The sequence below is a fragment of the Trichomycterus rosablanca genome, chromosome 19, assembly GCF_030014385.1.
Source record: "Trichomycterus rosablanca isolate fTriRos1 chromosome 19, fTriRos1.hap1, whole genome shotgun sequence".
Lineage (NCBI taxonomy): Eukaryota > Metazoa > Chordata > Actinopteri > Siluriformes > Trichomycteridae > Trichomycterus > Trichomycterus rosablanca.
The window spans coordinates 22,404,189-22,422,455 of record NC_086006.1 but is presented as its reverse complement, the minus strand read 5'-3'; the positions used below and the strand labels follow the sequence as shown (position 1 = coordinate 22,422,455).

The window sequence follows — 18,267 nt, the reverse complement described above, 5'->3', positions numbered from 1 at the left end:
CTGGAGTGTCTTAAACCAAACTTCTCTTAATGTCTTTGAAGACCTTGATATGTGCATGGGGGCACAGTCATTCTTGAACAGGAAAGGGCCTTCCTCAAACTGTTGCTGCAAATTTAGAAGCATATAATTTCCTTTAGAGAACTGATTTAATACACCTGTTAGTATTTGTTGTGACTGAAACAACTTCTGAATGAATTCAGAAATTAAGAGGTGTAATAATACTTTTGTCCATATCATGTACAAACTGTTGCTTTGAACAGAACTACAAGTGCACAATTTCTGCACATTTATGAAAAAGAGCTGACATACTTGCCTGCCATTTCCAGAAATTGACCACTTTTGTGCGTAAGGTTGCAATTCATCACAAGACGTCCATCAGTTTTCAGAAAAACATTGACTCTCCCTATTTTACAACACAGTGTAAATTCCCATACACTTTCTACATAAAAGTGTGCAAAATGTCCTCACACAGGCACTGGACACAAATCCCTGCTGAGTGAGATGGAGGAGAACCTGACCATGATTGTCACATCACATCAGATACTGTATCTAGGAGCAAAAATCTATAAATACAACTTCTGATGAGCATCAGCTTGGCACAGTGTCAGCGCACAGGTCTACCGCATCAACAGCTTTTGCTTGTGAGTGTGAAGTTCCCAGCTAAAAACATCAATCCCTGTCTAATCAAACCAGCAGTTTGAGGGCTTGTTGGACATCCTATTACAGAACCACTTCTGTGAAGGCTTTTTTGTCTGTGCAAGTTGTCTATGAAACTCTGTATCCAGCGTTTGTTTGTATACAGGTTCGAATCTCAGCTATGGATGGAGTACGACCTTGTTACCTCTGCAATAAAAACTGTCTGGTCGAGGTGCTAGAAAAAGTGGTAGAGAAATATTTGGACTACAGTGTGTTCTTTCTTGAGTGCTTTGGCTCTGCAGGAATTCAACACTGAGGGGTAAAAAAAAAAAAAGATCCATATGTCTTCATACATGCCTTGATCAGCATGGATGTCATACATGAAGCTGAGATTGACAATTCAACTATAGGAAATCAGACATGTCAAAATGATCAAAAACATATATTTAAAAAAAATTTTTGATGTCACATGCCTGGTTTGCAATCAGCGTTCCAATTCATGCCTGACTATTTCTTTGGGGATGAGATCAAGACTCTGTGCAGGCCACTGGAGTTTCTCTAACCCACACTCATCAAGCCATGTCATGCTGGGACAGAAATGAACATTTGCAAAACCATTGCTACAAAACTGGAAGCATGTAATTCATATGCTTTAATTTGTTTTACTGCTTGTTAGCAATTAATGTGGCTGAAACACCTGTACTCAGTCATTAAGAGAGGTGTCTACATACTTTTGATGACATAGTGTAGCTATTTCTAGACTTCCTGACTCCTGTTTTTCCATTTAAATTACTTTTTTTCTTTTAAATTTATACTCCCAGTTCTTTGTTAATTAGACTGTTAAATCTTGTAAGCTTTTCTCTGAACTGGCATCAATATTGTGGAGCATCTTTTTTTCCGACAGCGCCTATGGTCATCATAGTTTTATCATTAAAGGATTCATTTATGTTCCATGTTTTAATCCATTAAGCAGTAGGAGAAACAACTGCTATTTATAACTAAAGAAACTTCACACAACCAACATTTTCTCTCCAGAAGGCTCCAGCTCTCCCTACGTCTCCTGCTTCATTTAAGCAATTATGACTTGTAATTTAAACCATTTAGAAGTGCCTTAAAGTGAAAGTATTTACTGAACTTTGTAACCAAGTGCAGCATATGTGGTGCCTGAGGTTTGCTTCATTTGTTGTTGCATTGGGGCTATAACACTAAATAATTAAATATCTTCTTAATGCCTAAGACATTCAAAACAGCCTTGAAATACAGTAACATCTTGTACTTACTATTTTTATAGTCAGCCTTAGAATTATTGGATTCTTTGCTAGATCAGTGTCAGTTAATTAGGTCAATTAGGGGGTAGCCTGGTGGGTAGAGATCTGGACTATCAGTTAAAAGGTTGTGGGTTTGAATACTGGCTTTGCCACTGTTTGGCCCTTGAGCAGGGCCCTTAATTATCTCAGATATAAGGACACCATACAATGGCTGACCCTGCACTCTGGCCCCAGTTTTTAAACAACCTGGTGTAAAAAAAGAATTTCCTTTTACTGTACATGTGTAAATGTATATAAGACAAATAAAGGCATTTAATTTCATTATATTTTATCTTACACTAAGAAATAGAATTTTTAATTAAAATCTATAATTAACATTAATGAATTTATAATATATATTTACATTTTCTTTTAGGAAAATGATCATCAAGAAAGAAACCTTTAGGCGCCCAGGTGGCGCAGCGGAATATTCCGCTAGCCCACCAGCGCCGAGATTCTGAACTCCACGGTTTGAAACTCGGCGTTGCCACTGCTCGGCTGGGCACCATCTAGAGGGTGTAATTGGGAGTGCCTGTAGCAGACACAGTTCTGCTAGGGCGGGATAACCGGACTATGTGGGTGGGGTATTCAAAAGCTGTGTAAGGACACTGATTGGCAGATAGAGAGGCGCCTGTGCAAAGTGCATAGGTAAAAAAGGGTTCCGCAAAGGGCTGCGCATGGGTCAGAGGAGGTGTGAGCAGCAATATACCCTCCTCGACTGCAATCAGGGATCCCCCAGCAGCGGAAGACAAATCGACTACACTAAATTGGGAGAAAATGGGAGAAAATGCATAAATAAAAAAACCTTTACTTTTGCTTGTTTTATCCTATTATTCTTAATGTGATGAATGTAAAGAATAGAGAACAAGGAATCCGTAATCCTTCAGAATGTAAATGTATGTAAAATAATCATATCATACCATAATCTGGCAACAAAAAGTTAAATGTGCTTAGAGTTACAAAGAGAATAGAAATTACACGCAAAACCATATGTTGCTAATTGCCCAAACTTTAGTAAATTAAATTTAATTAGCCACATTTTTAACATCAACACTACATTTGTGTGTGTAGACCTCCCACTTTATAGCTGAAATGTGTGTGTTTAGACATGTGCATACAACATAAACTGCACGTTTGGGCTCTACAAAAGCTGCAAACATAACTAGCAAGGTTTTTCACACAGGAGGTGGCGGACTTGCATATAAACTCTACCCCCCCTTTCCCGAGGAGCCCCAGTGTATTTTATTCTCAAGCCTGTCTAAAAATGAAATGAATGCAACAGAACCTTACTGTGCGAAAAACAAACATTTTACACACTGGTTTCTGAGGTAAATTTGAGGATAATAGTAGTTGAAAATGAATATATAGGTAAAACAGGCTGATGCACTGAGGGTTAAACACACAATAAGAGCCAGGCTCTCCAGGCTGAGCTCAGTGCTTGTTAAATCATATCTCTAGGTGCTGCCATTTAACCAGCCTGACGTTCCAGTGAGCCAGACCCCCCAAAACACCCCGGTGACATGTAACAAAAGGTCACGCAAAAAATAGACCAGGGAGGAAAGAGATAAACACTCGAACCAACGGGACGAAGAATTGGAAGAACTAAATTCAGAGGGAATATTTGGGGAGGAAAGGTCAAGACCAGCCGATCCAGTCTACCGGATAAATTAGGTCCGCTGGCAGTTTTCGCTGTAGGTTTGTCTTATGTAAAAAGCTTAAGTACTCACTTTTTCTACATTTGAACCTTTCCAAAAATGGAATTAATTTCATGGCTAATGGAATAGAACAAGATTGAAAGCCACAATACGGTCAGACACTAAAGTCAACCATTAGAGTCAATTGAAAGTGGAATGACTGGGTTTAAGCGCTTTCCAATTACCTGTGGAAAGAGAGCCGTCAGCAAGGGTGTAGTCAACAGGAACATCTCTGGCCACCCTAGTTATGCCAAGTAAAATGTTGAAGAAAAAAAACATTAAATGGCCAAAAGAAGGCGGACACTCCTTCTTGTGTTTCAGCCACACCAATTCAGATTACATTTTAAATATAAAATAAACTTCAGCTTTGTGGCATCGCAAGTTCACTGACCTGCACAAAACCCAGACCATAACTCCACAATATATAATACTTGGAATGAATTGGAACAGTGACTGTGGGTCAGGTCTTCTATCCAACATGACTGTCAGACCTCACCAATGCTTGAGCACAAATAAAGCCTTGTGGAGAGCCTTTCCAGAAGAGTGGAGACTGCATAGCGGGGGGGGACTTCATATTATTAGCCATGGTTTTGGAATGGGAATCTCCAACAAGCTTATAATTAGGTGTGTACATACTTTTTGGCTGTATGCTGTAGTTGCCTTGCCTCTAATCCCTGTCCGTCATGTTTTGTCATGTCATCATGGGTTTCCTTCCACCTCCCAAAACATGAAGAAAGTACAGTGCAGTGGAAAAAATAATTGCCCCTTCTCAAGTTCCTCTATTTTTGGATATTCGTCATACTCATATGTTTCAGATAATCAAACTACTTTTAATATTAAACGAAAAAAACAGTAAATACAAAATGCTTTTTAAAGGAAAAATACCGTTTGGTCCTATCTGGGCCGGTGGGTAAAACTAATTGCCCTCTTTGCTACTACAGATATCAACCAGCTAATCAAATTCAATTGACAATTAGGTTTAATTTAATTAGCCACTCCCAGGCATGATTAATGACAGACCTTTCGAATCTAAACATCAATTAAATAGAACCTGTCTGGCAACGTGAAGCAGGCTATAAAGTCTCAAAAAGCACTAAAATAGCAGCACTAGATAATAATTAGATTGATCATCATCAAAATAAATGTTGGTGATCATATTACCATCAAACTAATACAAACCAATACTATATTTTTATAAACATTCTTTACAGTTATTTTATTTTTTATTTAATGAATATTTGATGTATAATAATCTTTGTAGGTATGCAAAGTAAGACCATGATTGCCATGGACTGTGGTCAAAAAAGGAAAACTAAATAAGTAAACAAAAAATAACAAAAAAACACAAAAACATATCAAGCAGGTACAAGAAATTTAGAGATTTCAATATCTAAAGCCCCAACTATTATTTAGAAAGTACAGATACATTCTTGTGCCTAAAGGGCAAAGCCAAGCACTGCAAAATACTGACGTGCTTCTGTAATGAATATGATCACATGCATTACTATGAAAAATCCTTTTAGTAAACACAGTGTGTCACTGCAAATGCAAATGCAAGTTAAAACACAAAATGGAAAATGAAAGCCATAAGTCAACATCTACAGACACACAGTTAATGTATGTCAATTTAGCAACCACTTATCCAGGGTGAATACAATTTTGGATAAGGACACTAAAGTTCCTCCACATCAAACTCGCCAAACCAAGTTTTTAAAGACTTCTTTTGTGCTCAAGGGCACAGTCATGCTGGAGTGGGAAAGGGTCTTCCTAAACCACAGGGACAAAGTTGGAAGCATATAATTTATCTTATATAATATACTTTATTCACCCGTTAGCAATAAATGTGTCTTAAACAACTAAACTCAGTAAATGGAGGAATGAAGGAATGTCCATATACTTTTGGCCATATAGTGTAACAATAATTATAAATAAATAAAGCCTATTAGATCATTTAGATCGCTTTTTAGATTTATTGTGTAAGAGGGATTAAAGGTACAATTACATAATCCATTACTTAATAGCTAATTGTAAATATGAATTAATGGTATGATTTATCAGTTTTGAAATTAATTAACATTGTTAGTGAATTTTCTGGCACTCCTGAACAGATGTCTTGGCACCATACTTCGGGAGCCACTGCTTTATGAAGCCATTTTTCATTTAGCTAAAAGTGCTTTGTTTAAAATAATGACTGACTGAATTCCATTTCTCATTCTGGTCCAAATTTTAATCACACAGCTGCTGTGTGCTTTGGGACATCAAGTTCCACTGATGCTTTTTCTAGATTGGAAGGGAAAAGCTGTTCTTCTTCACACAAACTGTAGGGGACGGACGGCTGCTGCAGTCACCTGTAGCGTTGAGTCTTATTTCCTATGATCAGAATCATATTAAGCCCTTTAGCTGGAGACAGCCGTCACACTGGCACTGTCATGTTCTACCATTTCACAATATTTTGAAGTCTTTTTACCCTTCATTCTTCATTATCTCTGCCTGTTTATGCCAGACCCTGTCATATCTTGATCTGACTTTCTCAGCCAGACAAAGACCTTTATTTCATAACATGAATTACATTTGTAGCAGTTAGTTTAGGGTGAGAAGAAACTTATTCAGATGTGCTGTTGCTGGCTGGTTGCTGGAAATAAATCCCTAAAATACTACCCCATACGAACTGACGCTACAGTGGTGTGGAAAAGTACAGATTAAATAATCTTTGGTGTCTAGGTAGGAAGACATACTTATTAAGCATGTAGTGGTTTAATTTCAACCAGTTCAGTAACGTATTTAGTGCTGTAAAAAACTGCCAAGCCCAGACGGGGCTATCAACCAAGCTGGGCACAGGCACAATTGGGCATGTCAGGGTGTGCATGATAGTCTTAGCTCTTCTAGGCCAGTGTGGAAGTGGTCAAGCGGCACTATAATTGCAACAAGGGAATTGGCAGTAAATAGATTGGGTGAAATATGGGGGGAAAGTATTTGTATTTAACTTTTGAATATTTGTCACATTTTGGATCAATAAACATAATGGTATATAAGATAACAGCAACATTATTAGAGACTAAGATTTTTTAGTAAGAAATATTTATTAAAATATAAGTCACCAATTTGCTCCAGGTGGACGTTTTTATATATATAGCGGTTTCTCTTTCTCTCAGTTTCACTAGCTCCTCCGTCTAGCATACTTGCTTTTCTTTTAAACCGTGGTGCCAGGCTGCTTCGTCCAGTCAGTCCAGTCCTGTAACCCTTTTCTGTAGTGGACCCCACACTTAAGCCAGCTGTACAAGGTGGTGCTTGTGCATTGCCGGAACCAGCAGATTCCGAAGGTTCCCTAGCTTTCCTTATCTTTTCCAAGAACTTAGTTGTTACAGTTCTCAATTCTGCGCTATCCCTATTCTATCCACTTTCTCCAAAACGGCAGTGGATATTCTTGTGTCTTTCATTTGTTACTTTGTTTCAATTAATTTTGCCATCATATTTTTCACTCTTTTTTGTTAGTGACCTAGCCATAGTACTGTTCTATCTTGATTAAACATCTTGCACTTAGGTTCTTTTCATTCCTGCAGGTGCTGAGCTTCTCCTCAAGCTTTCATATTGAGGCACGACCCACGCCATTACAGATACAAATGCCATGAGATCTAAATTAAGCAGTCCTGACTTAAACCCAAGACATTAATGTAAGATTTGTGTCATATTTTTAGTATGAGATGAAGGTAATTATCCTCACAGACATTTTTCTAGCCAATCATTATGAAAGCGACTGTAAATGTTGATTGATATGACCCATTATAACTGAAAAAGCACGTACTCTTGCTAAGGATAATAATTGTGAATTAAAATCAAGCACCAGAACTATTATATTGCAAGCAACCTTCGCAATCTTACCTAATGTCCCTGCACGACCTTCATTTTATGATCATAATGACTTTCGGATCTGCAGCTGTATGGGTCAGAAACTGGAAGGGTGAAGCTCCACTGAGTCCAGGGTATTTCACATATCCAGACCTCAGCTCCTGTTTACATCCTGAGCTTTTATGGGGGTCTGGCCTGTCAGCTCTTCTTCTGACTGTTTTTTGACAGGACGCCCAGCAGGCTGGTGAAAGCATCTGCTTTAAGAGGTTGGACAATAGTCTTATTTTAGCTCCAGCTTTTTTGTTTTCATTGCACCCAGAATTCAGAAAGCATTGGGTGGAATCTGAAGCAAAGAAAAAAACAGAGATGTATTAGGAATATATTTTGAGCAAATAATTTGCATGGAAATGAATTTTTTAGTTTAATCAGGAATGCAAAAGTCAAAGGAAAGGTTTGTATAAACAGTTTTTAGCAGATGCTATTTGTACCTGGGTGGAATTACAAATTACATCTAATGGAAAATGTGTATCTGAGGGAAAATAGAGCTGTGTACACCCATATACAGGCTGATTCAAACATTTACATAAAGTTGTAGGGGGCACATCTTCTAAAAAGTCAGAAACAATTGCTTCTATTTCATGAACTATAAAATTTTTAAGTATTAGGACATGTTCATGCAATTTCAGATGAATATTGCAAATTCAGGTGGAAAGCAATTAAATCATGACTGAGCCATTAAACAATAAAATTTTTAATTAGAGTATTATTCACACATCTTCTAGTATTATTCTCTACCACTCGATAAGGCATCTCTTCTCAACCCATCTCATTCTTAAATGATACATGTTGGATGTGTCACAAGTAAAATTTTGGTTTTTTTTAAACACATTTAAGTGAGCTGGGGGATTGTTTTAAAAAGTTTGAGGGGATTGATACTTTCAGCAAAGGTATATTTATTTATTTTTTCATTCACTTTACTTTGGTTAGGGTTATAGTGGATAACAAGCCTATCACAGAAACATTGAACTGGAAACACACTGGGCAGGCCATTTCCTTCAACTAAAGCATTATATAACTGATTTTTTATGTTTTCACTGACCAACTTAATTGTATTTTATTAAAACAAATCTTGAATTTTATGCCTGCAACACACTCAAAAATTGATAGACAAAAAGAGAGGCAAAATAAAAGTGAATACTTTAGCAAATATTTAAATTACATCTATTGGTGAATTGGTGTGGAAATCATGTTTGTGTATAAAAAGAGGATCCACCAACGGGTCAAAAGAAGGGTCTTGGCTGACCACTTTATGCCAAACACTGATTAAAACTGTCACACATACACACAAACACACACCCATTCACCTATAGGGCAATTCAGTGTCTTCAGTTAACCTGACTGCATGTTTTTGGACTGTGGGAGGAAACCAGAGCTCCCGGAGGAAACACACGCAGAACATGCAAACTCCACACAGAAAGGACCCGAACCGCCCTGCCTGGGGATCGAACCCAGGACATTCTTGCTGTGAGGTGACAGTGCTACCCACAGAGCCACCGTGCCGCCCCATGAAAGGGATCCTTATAACAAAATTGTAACACAATGCTTCAAAATGCTAATTATTTCTTACCTCACACATCTTCAAACTAGAAATAGCCAGCAGCTTTGTAACAAAGTACTACAATGTTAGCAATTTGTGGTGTCTGAATATTTTACTCTTGTTCATTTTATTTTAATTATATTTTTGTTTATGCTTATGAAAACTCTTACTTTAAATACCAAGTTAGAATAGATTGTGGCGGTTTAATGTCAATATAAGAGTGTATCGCCCCCTACTGTTCTAAACTATGTTAGCATTTAGTTACATATGTTTGTTTATTAGGATTTTAACGTCATGTTTTACACTTTGGTTACATTCATAATGTAGTCACAGTAGTCACTCATTACACAAGATTCATCAGTTCACAAGGTTATTATCGAACACAGTCTTGGACAATTTAGTGTCTTCAATTCACCTCACTTGCACGTTGTTGGACTGGGAGGAAACCAGAGCACCCGGAGGAAACCCACTCGGACACGGGGAGAACATGCAAACTCCACAAAGAAAGGACCCGTACCGCCCCACCTGTGGATCAAACCCAGGACCTTCTTGCTGTGAGGCGACAGTGCTACCCACTTAGCCACCGTGCCGCCCCTATAGTTACATAACCTGTGCTGCACTCGATTTAAGCTTCATAGCTAATACACAGTAAAAAGCTACAAAGTCTTGTGACCTGAGCTGGTTGGTAGGTGTTGCAAGATGTGCTCTAAAATGTACAAATACCGATTTACAACCACAAATTGTGGGAGGGTTTTTTTAAGTTGCAGAGTTAAAGGTACTAAAATAATTTTAATTTTATGCTAATAAAACATGGTATGGTTCAGAAACAGATCCCAGTGATTGACTCATGTAGATCCATCAAGCTTTGCTTTGTTTTGGAGCTCATAAAAGAAAAAAACTCAAAACTACAATGTTTTGTATTAATAAAAAACCAAAACCTGTTTACCCGCCGAGGTTAAGGATTAAAGTCGAGACTGCCGGGACAACGATGCTGCTCCTGTCAGATGTGACGGGTCTGGAGTAATTGCAACGACAAGAAATCACTACAGACTTTATTGAAGACTAGAGCGGATAACAACTCTATTATTATTTAATTGTTTATTTATCTATTTATTACCAGTTATGACTTTTAGATCATTTAATTCTGTGTTTGTATGATTTGTGTAAATCGTGTATTTATTTAAAGTATCCTCCAGGCCACCCAAGAAGGATGGGCCCTGCTGAGTCTGGTTCCTCTCAAGGTTTCTTCCTGTAATTTTCAGGGAGTTTTTCCACAGTTTTTTGCCACAGTCGCCCTCAGCTTGCTCAACAGGGGTTTTTGTATCTGTTGGTCCTGGATTTTGTAAAGTTGCTTTGAGACAATGTATATTGTAAAAAGCGCTATATAAATAAAGTTGACTTGACTTGACTTAAAACCTTCAAATGATGTTTAAATGTAAACTATGTAAATACACACACTTTTTGGCAATGAGCATAGCCAAATATTCAAATGAAAACATCAACAGTTCCTTAGACACCAAAAGAAACAAACTATGAGCAATATTAGCGTATTAACAGATTACAAATGCAAGCCAGCTCCATACACCACACATTTTAAGCCTACGCTCATATGTATGAAATGTTCACGTCTTTACGGCATACACTGGGAGAACTAGAGCACATCCTCATCTTCTCAGTGACTCACCCAGTAGCATAATGATTAGCGCAGACTCCTTCTATCATTTATTGCCTGACGTAGTAATTAAGCGCGTGGGATGAGAGGGGAAATGGAAATGAACGGATGGATATCCATCAAGTGCTCCACAAAGCTTATTGTTCTCATCTGGCTGTGTGTAGATGAGAACACACCGCTTGATTAATGCTCACCTCTAAGACAATAGGGAATTCTGGGCAACAAAGAGGACAGTGTGGAGAGTGATTTGAGTCTAAATGCCTCATTCTGGTCTCATTGTCAAAGCAGAAGTGGACGGATGATTGAACTTTACAGACAATCAAGAGCATGTTAATAACAATTCTGCGTAACAGTGACATCAGGTAGTTTATTATGCACATTGTGTTTTGCTTTCTTTTATACAATGTGATATTATAACTATCAAGCAGAAGCTATCAATATTAAAGAAGTATTTATGAGTGCAATTCCTGCCCCTTCAGAGACACATTCGACAGACAAGGTGCCGTGCAGATGCCTAATTGGGAACCATTCTCCTTTGGTTTGTTTTAGCAACCAAGAACAGGTGAGATCAGTGTTATAAAACAACTCATAGAGTTTTAACACTTAAAGTAGATCTTTGTGTGTGAACACACTATATAGCCAAAATTATGTAGACACCTGACCATGAGCTTTTTGTACATTCCATTCCAAAACCATTGGGTTTAATATGAAGTTCCTCCCCTTTAAAGACGTTTTTTTTGTTGAAAGGTTTTTCACAAGATTTGGAAGTGTGTCTGTGGAAAATTGTTCCTGTTCAGTCATGAGAGCATTTGTGAGGTCAGACATGCCGGCCTTTCCAGGAATTATAAATCTAAATTCATTATCCAAATTTATTTATCTAATTTGAGTTCAGGACTCTGTGCAGTTCACTGAAGTTTACTTGTTAAAACGTATAAACATGCATTTATAGACTTTGCTTTGTGTACATATAATTTATAGATTAAATTATCTAGTACCACATCTGCACCTACATCCTGCATACTTTAGCTCCCCTGTGACGTGACCTTCACTTATCACTGAGGCTTCACAGGAAAATCACTGTTTGTTCACCAGAATTAGCCTCTGGACCTTAAAATATTGCCAGAAGAGCCATGAAATTGATGTCTCGCTGTTTGTCGGGTAATGCGTGACAGCACAATAGCGTTGATGGCAGGTGTTTACTAAAGGATCATGCTATTTTAAATCCAGTGTTGGACATCATTGAAGAAACATCCCTCTGAGCCACAGTAATTAACGCTGCTTTTTAAAAGAACAATTAGGGCAGTAATTAAAAACCCAGACAAGGTGAACTGTAATTATCAAAGATTTACAAAAAAAGACTGTTTCAGTGGATCCTTTGTTATTCAAAATACATGTCTGTCAGGCACACTTTATTTATTTTAATTAATTTTTTTGGCATTTTTCACAATTTTCCTCCTAATCTAGCCGTATCCAATTACCCGGTTGCATTATGCTTCCTCTCTACTACTGCTGACCTCCACTCTTGACCGAGAAGAGCCGTGTCTAACACACGCCCTCTCCGACACGATCGAGGTGAGTTCATATGTGGATCACTCTAGCTCAAGGAGAGCCACGCACCGATCCAATTATCCCTCGTCACTGAGCAGGCACCATCAATCAGCCAGCAGAGGTCGTAATTGTATCAGTTATGAGGAATCCCCCCCGGCACCCTCCCTACGAAGAAGCCAATCATTGTTCGTGTGAGCGCCCAGCCTGCCGGTAGCAGAGCTGAGATTTGAACTCATGAGTTCGAGGTGTGCTAGCGTATTTTACCGCTGCGCCACCTGAGCACCAGGCACACTTTATTTAATTTACCATTCCACGAATGGGTATCTGACTTCAAACAAATATCCTATCAGAACAACTATATAGTATTATAATCATTCTTATATCCAAATACATTATCCCCAGTTCTCACATCCACTGGCTGATACTGTAAATATTTTTTGTGAGAAGTTATTGCTTTAACTGCAAAGCTGGTCCCTATTTTAATTTTTACTTTTTTATTCTTTTGGCTCCTCCCATATTTAGTGGTCACCACTGCGGATTGGCAGTTTTCATGCCAGATACCCTTCCTGACCTTTCATTTTTGATCTGGGCTTGGAAAAGGCACTGAGACACACTTATAAGTGCACCTCCCAATGACTAGGCTGTTTTGGCCACCCCCTTGCACATTTAGATGCCCAACTGGTCATTAGCACTGCTGAGATTTCAACCCTGGGTCCCCAAATCTGGATTTGGTACAAGCCAGGTAAATGCTACAGTTGGCTAATATAGTGCCAATTACAGGGTATGGTTGAGGATAAATAATAATTTGGGGTGACTTCTAATAATTTGGGCTTCCAACACTGGTTTTAAAATAGCATGATCCTTAAGTAAACACCTGCTATCAATGCCATTGTGCTGTCATGCATTACCCGACAAACAGCGAGACATCAATTTCATGGCTCTTTTGGCAATATTTTAAGGCCCAGAGGCTAATTCCCAGAGCAAACAGTGATTTTCCTGTGAAGCGTCAGTGATAAGTGAAGGTCGCATCACAGAGGACCTAAGTATGCAGGATGTAGGTGTAGATGTGGTACTAGATCTTTTAATAATCTCTAAATTATTGTGTACACAAAGCAAGCTCTATAAATACATGTTCGGTATACATGAACTTTAGTGAACTGCACAGAGCCCTGAACTTAATCCTACTGAGCATTTTTTAGATGAATTAGATGAATAAATTTGGATTATGAATTTAGATTTATGATTTCTAGAAAGGCTGGAGTGTCTGACCTCACAAATGCTCTCATGACTGAACGGGTACAATTGTCCACAGACACACTTCCAAATCTTGTAAAAAGCCTTCCAACAAAAGTAAAGTCTTCAAAGGGGGAAGAACTTCATATTGTACAGAAAGAACTCTGACTGCTTCATCTGAGGATTGAACCCATGACCTTCTTGCTGTGAGGCAGTGCTACCCACCAAGTCACTGTGCTCTCCCCCCATGGAATAATTATAGATAAGTATGCACTCCATTAATTTAATAATCAAATTTACATTTGATGAATTAGATGAATAAATGTCTGACTGTTGACCTTAACAGCTGAGAACAAAGAGAAACAGGAAGCTGGACACCACCCAAAAGCTGCATCTTGACATTCAGACGGTGAGTCGCCTGCTGTCAGCAGAATTGATGAAAGTGTCCAAGTGTCTATTCTCTATTCTATTAACTGGCAGAAATGTTTTATGTGAAGAGATGACAGCAAGCTGCATGTTCTCAGGATTCTGCAGTCAGGTTCAAGCCTCGTACATCAAGGACTCCACGTTTCACCCTGCCGACTTTCATTTTCCGTTCCAAACAACCCGAGTAAACCACTGGATGGAGTCTATAAAGATGGCAATCTGAACTGAACCCGTGCAAGCATGTGGAAAACCAATATCCTATTGGTTCCATCCACCTGGTGGACAGGAAATATTCTTAAAATAGAAACTGAGGGTCTAAGAGCAAGATTATTACCGTCTCGACAGCTCTGAGGCACTATGAGGTAAAGTGCTAAATCGAGCCAGAAGTGGCTCTCCTGCTCTGTGAGTTATTATGGTACTTCAGCGTATTGAGCACTGTGTAATTTCTTATGTACACTTGTAACCACACATGCTCAATGATTAATGGAATGTCTAATTGATGTGAAATGAAACATTATGCTTTTTTAATTAATTACTATGTTGCTGACATTTTTACATGACTGACTTTAATGACTGTTATTCATCAGCAAATAAGGTTGTCAACAAGCCATTGCTTATTTATTAAAATGTACCATTTTTATGTAATTGTTATTATAATTCATATTTACTTAGAAAAGAAAAATAAGAATCGGAAATAGGAATAAATATAGCAAAAAAGATCTTTTTTGGAATTTATCTCAATTTTAGATTTTAAAATGGTTATTTAAATAAACCGTGGTAAAAATTATAGTAATAATAGTACAATTATTCTAATAATATTATGGCGCCCAGGTGGCGCAGCGGGATATTCCGCTAGCACACCAGCTGGGCACCATCTGGTGGCATAATTGGCAGTGTCTGCAGCAGATACTAATTGGCCACCGTATCTGCAGGGTGGGGGCCGGACTATGTGTGGGTGGGGGCCGGACTATGTGTGGGTGGGTCCTCATACGCTTTGTAAGGACCCTGATTGGTGGAAGAGAAGCTTGTGCAGAGCGCAGGGACGAGAAGAGGAGGGCTGTACACGTCTTGGAGGAGGCGTGTACAGCAACGTGCTCTCCTTGGATGCAATCTGGTATCTCTCAGCAGCGAAAGACAAAATTGAGTGCACTAAATCGGGAGGAAAATGGGGAGAAAATGCATAAAAAAGAAAAAATAATAATATTATAATATTAGTATTATAAAATGTATTATAATAAAAGTCATTCAGTAATTCATTTATGTAGCTATAATAGCCTGTGTGTGTCTGTAGACATTAAGTCAAATAAGCATTCGTAGGGTCTGACTCCAATGCAAAGGCCTAACTCACAATCAATATTCCATCTCAGTTTGAAGGTGTTTCATGGAGTGAGGTCAGGGCTCTGTGCAGACCTTGATATGTTCACAGGACACAGTCATGCTGGAACAGAAATAGCCTTTTCCAAAGTCTTTATTTTTGGCTAAACTTAGAAGGGGTGTCTGTATTTTTTGGTCATATATTGTGTTTATAGCATGAATTTAAGAAAGCACAGTGGCACAGCAGATAGTATGAGTGCTACACAGCATTGAAATCCTGGGGACCTAGGCTCCATCTTTGGAAATTTGGAAGGGGGTTTTCGGTTGGTTTCCTCCTGGTGCTTAGTTTTGCTCCTGCCCCTAGATGAGAGGGAGAGTTTGAGTGACGCCCTGACTCCCTGTGCAGGGTTTAATCCCACTTTGCACTCACTGTTAACTGGAATGTTCTAGATGCATCATTAGACAGACCAGAATGAAGTGATTACTGAATTTGTATTTTAAACCTGTAGTCCATTGCAGCTGGAACTACTGCAAATCTGAGCTGCTACACAAAACGAATCAGCTCAGAGATTCAACAGCAACATATTGTGAAAGAAAAAATACAACACCAAAATACCCATCACTTATCACATGCTTTGAGCTTCTACTGCTGCTTGGAATCAGATCTGAAGAACTGCCACTAGTCTAATTCTCCATTAAAAGGAAAGGCTGGTATTTTCTGTGCCAAGCAATATACTATCCAGTTTTCGGTCTGAAAGCATGAAGCGCTTGTTTAAGCTTGTCAACAGTGTTTCAGTTCTCAATTTCCTAATATGGATACATTATCAACCCACATGGTCTAATACATTAGGGCCTGGCGCCGACTCAATCGATGGAAAAGATATATCGGAAGGAGAGGTGGCCAGCTAAACAATTCTGCAATCCTCAAAGTGACACATTCATCATTGGGCCGACTAACAAGCGGATTTGGAGATATTTCGCCTTCCTCTGGGCAAAAACTCTTTAACATCTGTCATCTGTTTGTCTCCTTTGCTCTTTTCTCCCTCTACGGGGTCTGCTCACCCATTAAAGCCGAGAGCTTCTTGGAAATACAGAGCTGTTTGATTCACTTGAGAAAATGCTTGAATTGTTTTGGTTTGTGACCGGTGAGCCCTTGTGGATGGTATTGATCATCTGTTTTTTATCAGATATATGCCATCTTGTTGCTACAGTAATGTGCTATTGGTACCTGATGTGCTTTCTCAATAATGCAGGAATAACATGAGGTAGTACTGCAGACGTGATCTTTATCATTACCCTCGGATCTGTTCAGTATTCTATTGGTGTTTGTGCAGATTATCTTTAGGTCAGGGTTTGCAGAAAGTAATTAGTGTCCATTAGGTGATGTGTATTTTTACTGCTGGTGATCCGAACTCAACTGGGCGTAAAATTGATTGACGTTGTCGATAAGCAGCGGAACAGCTGAAATATTTCATTACTGTCCAGTGAAGCTGATACTGTGTGTGAGTGCAAATAAATGAGGAAGCATGTGATGCCCTGCTCAGAATGTAATCCCACATTAAGCTCAGTTAATATAACTGTTTTGGCACCACTGGGTGCAAGAAAAAAACAAAATCTAGACAGGGCACCAATCCATCAAAGGCCAACACCCACACATACACTCACACCCAGGGGCAAAATAGAGTAAAAATAGAGGAAACCTGGGTCACCTGCTGTGCTGTCACACCGTGATGAGTCCTTTGAGACATTAGATTGCTCGACAGATGACAAAAGCATGTGACAGTATCAGAAGCTTTAAAAGCTTCAGCTAATGGGGCGGCTATGTGGCGTAATGGGACGCCAGCGTTGAAATTCTGAGCTCCTGGGTTCGAAGCTTGGCTCTGCTACCGGTGGGCTGGGTGCTCTTTACAGACACAACTGGCTAATACCTGCAGAAGACAAAATTGGCCCCCAGTCTGCTGGGTGGGAAAGACCAGATTAAGGGATTGGGTTATCAACGCTGTTTAAGGACCTTGGTTGTACGCAAAGCCAACCTCACACACAAACCCAGGATTCGGAGGGAGTGTGTGTCAGGCAAAAATACACCCTCCTTGGACCTCGTCGAAGTCCCCAGCAGCGGATTGGCTACACTACATTGGCAGAAAAAAAGGGGGTAAAATGCATAAATAATAGCTTCAGGTAATGTCTACAGCAAGCATCAGAGCAAGTGGGGCATTGGACTGATTTACATACGTCAGAAACTGCTCATCCCCTGGATTTTTTACACAGAAGGATGCAACAGCTCTTTGTCAGCACAATCGCTGGCACACTGACTTTCTCTTAAAGCCGTGATGCCCGTCTCTGAGGTTTGCTCAGGTTTTTGCTGACATACTTTGTATGGTCAACATGCTGTGTTTTCTGGGAACTCACTCAGTTTCTCAGTGGGAAAACGGAATGCCCCAGAGGTGGCACAACATCCTAGTTTCCTGAGGTAAGGCAAGACTGTAAATCCACCATAGGCACAGAGGAGAATTGTCAGGGTGCTCACTCTTTCAGGGCCAAAAACCGATAGGCGAAGAACTTTCTCTTACTGTTCTGCTTTCCGAGAGCTTGGCTTGTCACAGACGGCAGGGGTGTAAGTTTATCACGTATCACAGCATCCAGCTCTTATTACTACACCACCCCTTTTCTATCCTTGTTCTTCGTAGCAGGTTGTGGATCTTATATCCTGGCTTTGTTATTCCCTTTGTTAATTTGTATTTATTAATTGGCCACTTTTCTTTTGTGCAGCCTTCGACACAGTGAATCACAGCATTCTCTTGTCCACTCTCTCCAACCTTGGAGTAACAGGTTCAGCATGGCAATGGATGGCCTCCTACCTGGAAGGGCGCTCCTACCAAGTGTCATGGAGGGGATCCATATCTCCCCCATGCACTCTCTCAACCGGTGTTCCTCAGGGCTCTGTACTTGGCCCACTTCTTTTCTCTATCTACACCCGCTCTCTTGGCAAGGTCA

At 39.4% G+C, this 18,267-nt stretch overlaps 1 protein-coding gene across 2 annotated transcripts in view; it reads right to left on the bottom strand.

Moving 5' to 3' along the window:
- The window catches only part of syt6a (synaptotagmin VIa), a 103,066-nt gene that overhangs the window by 80,434 nt on the left and 4,365 nt on the right, over window positions 1-18,267 (bottom strand). For both annotated transcript variants that reach the window (XR_010015355.1, XM_063015044.1), the window contains exon 2: window positions 7,517-7,826. The gene's annotated coding sequence lies outside the window, so the exon portion shown is untranslated. The remainder of the gene's footprint in view (window positions 1-7,516; window positions 7,827-18,267) is intronic.